We start from the raw sequence: 5,096 nt of genomic DNA on the forward strand, positions 1-5,096 counted from the left end.
GCGATTTGGAACGCAGGGAATGTCACACTCGTCCCCCTCGTGCTGAGCGCAGACAGACGGCACCCCGCATCTTGACCAATCACGTGCGGCTTTCGCAGAAAAAAAAAAAAAAAAAAAAAAAAAAAAAAAAAACAATCGGCTCCTGGGAAAAAAAAACGGCTCCCAATCATGAGCCGGCTCCCGTCGTTCATTTCAAAGAGCCGGCTCTTTGAACCGGTTCGTTCGCGACCGACCCATCACTAAAGCAAACCACGTTGAGCAGAAAAAGAAGACAAAGCACGCTGAACAGAAAGTATTTACAGATAAAACAAAACTTAACTTAATCTTAAGTTAGTTTTAAGGTCCTTCTGAGTGAAATCCGTTCCAAACGGGGTTGAGAGGAGAAACTTGTCGAAGTTGTCTCGGGATTTCATGATACTCCGGTGAGTGCCTGTAAAGCCAATGCTAAGCTAGCTAGCATAGCCGAGTCAATGCATTCTATTCAGTAGGATGAGAAATTCATGTAAATAAGATGTGATATTTTCTGTGTGTGTTATAAAATGATGTCTCATTGATGGTTGATGTTATTCAAAAAAAACCAACTGGAGTAATGTTGGAATTCAAGAAAATTAGAATTTGAGTTAAAAGTCATAAGAACTACAGACCAGAAGATGATGATTGAGAGATGATGGCCATGTTGCTGTGTGGTAAATTGATATCATATTATATTACATGTGCAGCAACTATAATGGTTAAATTTATTACTGTACAGTAAATTTAGGCTAGTTATTTAGTGATAAAATGCCAGATCTGGTGATGGTGATGTTGATTTTGATTTAAAAATAATTTTGCCCTGCTTATGCAGGTTGTTTTTTTTTTATTTCACACCTGATGAGAAAGAAAGAAAAAGAGACTGATGAGAAGTCATCGCAAGACATTCAGCGGATTAGCAGAGGACGTGAAGAGCAGAGGACATCCAGCGGTCCTGCAGAGGAGCGTCTCAACAGTCAAGAGGATCGATTCACTCCGGATTTCTTCACCTCATCGTACAGATAAGCACTGAGATCTCACCAAAATACACTTTAAAGGAAAAAACACACTACCCGGGTAGATGAACTCATTTTATTTGGTTTTGTTTATTATTTCTCAGAGCTCTGAATTTTCTTTTGTTTTCTTCTCAACCTAAATGGGTTGACGAGTTGAGTAAAGACAATATAAAGAAGAAAACTTGTTTGGACTGACAAACAACAAAACTTACCTTAAGTGTTCTAACATAAGGGGATCCTGTGGTTTATTTTGAAGCTGGTTCCTAAGTGCACTAAAAGATAAGAATTGTGTTTTTTTATGTTAAGTGCTAATGTTAAAATAAAGCCGGCTATATATATATTCTGAGTAACAAAATAAGAGTTCTGGTATTTTTTCATTTCCTCTACTCCTCTTTGAAAAGTGCCTATAGATTAAGCATTTGTGCATAATATTCCTTAATGTGCTAAGAAGTGCTTACACCAGTCTCCAGCAGCCGTTCCCTAATGATACGACCTCGATGAGCTGGAGCATCAAACACCTGATGTGAATTTTGCCGTTAAACTCCTTGTTAGAGAACAGCAACTTGTGCAAAAAGTACTGAAACATTGAACAGTTGGACATGTGCATTCAAAAGTTTACAGAAGGTCACATTAAGTTCACCTGTAAAGGTTATAATGCATTTTAGGTTCATCCTGAAATTTCACCCGAAAGCCGAATATCCCTAACTTTTTGTGAGTAGTGTATAATGATTACCCTCTCCCCTCCCTGCCCCCCTCCGAACATACTGTGTCACCTAAGCACTGCACTTCCAACACACAACACCTAATGTGTTCAATAAATAATAAACATTGATGGCCATGAAAAGCACAAACCAAAATGGGAAAGAAGGTATAGAAAATGTTTAGGAATAAAAAGGGAGAGCAGGGTTATATAAAACACTAGAGACTTTATTATTATTGTACAGGGATTAAACACTATTCTATATTGTGATAACATCCATCCATTCATTTTCTTTCACTGCTTAATCACACTCGTCATTGTGATAACATTTGAAATCTATTTAAATGACTTGGCTGTCATAGTTTAACTCTAGCAACAGATGGGGCTAGTGAGCACTGAATGAAGCTTCGAGTAGCAACGAATGGGCCGGAAAGCCTCATTGCTTCAGGAAGCTTCATTTTCCCATCACTACCGCCACCTTCAGCCCGGAGTGTTGATCCGTCAGTACAGCGACCCTGTAGATAGAGCTCTCATGTTCTGCCCGAACCCGACCCTACCCGAAAGTGTCTGGTAGGGTACATATGAATTGGTTTTACTGTCGCCGTTGAAGGACGAAATCTAAATGAGGCAGGCATGAAGCAGAAGGAGAGAGAGAGAGAGAAGAACGGGGATAACAGTTTAGTGCTAAATTAAACCATTTTGTGCAGAATTACAGTAACTTTACTAACTTAGCATGTTTTATGAACAACTGAACAGTGAAGCTGCCTTTCGCCAACTATTATCAACAAACACTTTGATCTCACCGAGAGGCTGAGACGAGGGAGTTTGACCTGCTTGACCCGCTGGCTGTCAATAAAGCCATGATCCGATGCTGCATCTCAAACCTTTATTGTTAAAAACTGAGAACCAAAAATCATTTAAAATCATTGGCAATGCGGTCAGCAAAATGTGAGCCTCCCCCGCTCCCCCCCTCTCTCCAGCTCATTCAAAAAAACAAAAAAACAAAACAAAAAAAAAACGCTCTCAAACCAGCTGATTTCACTACTGAGGTGAGTCCGTCCCTGCGTTCCAAATCGCATACTTATACTTTTTACTTTTAGTATGTACTGCAGCTGCCCTTACAAAGTATGTAGCTAGTTTAGTATTGGGACATACTAATTATTTTTTTCCCTACTAAATAGTATGGTAGTATGAGTATTGGAACGCAGGGCGTGACTCCCACGCCATGTGACTTGTGCTCCCCATTCATAAAGTGACTATCAATAATAAACCAGGCACCAACACCAACTAGCCTATTATGTCCGTTCTCTCTCTGCTACTAGAATTTGAGCCACCGGTCCTGCTAAATAATGGCGAATTTGGCGATCTTTTTTCCCCTCTCCTTTTTTTTTTGTCGGGCTGTCGCGCCTAAAGTTCAGCTAATTAGTAGGGTAGGGTAGGGCCTCGAGCTGGCCTAGTCGGGCCCGGTTAGGGTAGGGTCTTAATTTTCAGGCCCGCTGAGAACTCTATCTGTAGATACTGTACCTCCAGAGCAGCGATGTCCCCCCTATGAAATATTTTTTTCAGTTCCCTCTAACCAGAGCAGAGCGCTTTTGGTTGGAAAAAGTGGTAAAACAGCACTGTGCCATCAGTGTCTGGTTTATTAAACTTTGTAACTGAAAAACATCTTCCATTTTTAAACATTTGAAAAGAAAATGATTTTAAACATTTAAAATCTTAAAGACCCCCTAAAGAGACATTTTAAAAATTGTAAAAATGCTCTGCTATTACTAAAGAGGCTATGTCAAAGAGGCTAAAAAACACGACTACTATTTCTCCCTCATTTGAAAAGAAAATGATTTTAAACATTTAAAATCTTAATAATTCATCTCTAAATTCATGGCAAATCTTAGTCACAGTCATAGTCATATTTATTAACTCTTCGCCACAATTGTGGTATGGAGTACAAACAAGACAAGATAGCCTACAAAATAAATGTTGAACAGTCAGAATGAGTCATCACAGGTCGAAATAAACAGATAAAACAGAAAAAAAAAACAAGCCTGCACTCAGTCATTTAAAGAGTGGCAAAACATTATTCAAGAAAGCACCCAATTTACATATTGTTCTTAAAATATCAGTCTTCAGTAAAGCTATACATTTCAACATAGATGTGCGGTTTAAAAAATATTTAGGCAAGTACTTATTTCTGTTCTCAGACATGGTTAAATTTTTACATTCAAACAAAACATGATATTCATCTCCCAGGTGGCCGTCATTACACCGATTACAAAACCTTTCATTCCTTTCCAGACCCTTGTATCTACCTGTTATTTTAGGAAGCCTATTGTTAGAAGTGCGAAAATTACTTCTTATTTTCACAGAGTAAATATTTTTCAAACTTAGAAACCTCTTTAAATTCACAATATAAATCACATGAGGGCATATTCTGTTGTTCATTTCTGCACAAACTGATCCTTTAACCTCTGCTCAACTGCCATCTTCAGCATTTAATGTTATCACATCTCTGGTCTGACCAAACATAAGAAAAACCACATTCATCTAATATTTGCTTAACAAAGGAAATCCACGGTGATACGTATAATTCATTAATATATAAATTAAACAGACAGTTGTACATCACCCTGCTGATCTTTGTTTCCTTCTCCATCACTAAAACATAGAGATTCAAACTAATGTAGTGAAAATGGTGACCAGACAGGCCCCAAAAACATTTCAAACTTCAACAATATTCAGGTAAAATAAACAAGTTGTGCGTTTCCACTGACATCTGTGGATTCATCCAGCTGGAGTGAAAAAGAGTCGCCAAGGTTCCCCACAACTTGCTCGACAATGTCTTTTTTAGTCATTTGACAAAGGTGCACTTTTTAATTTCTCCACTGTGTTTTTGTCCAGCTTGGTCTGGGCCAGTACAGCAGCAGCTGGAAGGAGCAGCTCTTCAGTGATGGTTGATGGTTTTTTTGCTTCAGCTATGAGCAAAGACACCGCATAAGAGGCCTGGAGGCAGGGCTCCAGCATGCGACCTAATTTTTGGTGCGAGTTAAAATTTAATTAGGTCGCGTCAGTGCTACTTGCAGGAGGACGAGTGAAAAAAAAAATCATTTTTTTTTCTCTCATCACTCCCGTGACTATGTTAATGCAGTAATGGTTGTGGTTGATAATAAAAATATTAGGCTACTTTCTGGCTCATTCCTGCGACTCCTATCTCTCGTCTCTCTCACTCCCTGTCTCCGCCTGTCTGTCTTAATGCGTGATGTGCACAGACGTACACGCAGCGCGCTCACTGAATCATCACCGACGATCCCGCTAAAAAAAACTAAACAAAGAAGATGAAGCGGTCTATCATTGATTATTTTAAGAAAAAGAATGTG

The sequence above is a fragment of the Myripristis murdjan genome, chromosome 1 (assembly GCF_902150065.1).
Source record: "Myripristis murdjan chromosome 1, fMyrMur1.1, whole genome shotgun sequence".
Taxonomy (NCBI): domain Eukaryota; kingdom Metazoa; phylum Chordata; class Actinopteri; order Holocentriformes; family Holocentridae; genus Myripristis; species Myripristis murdjan.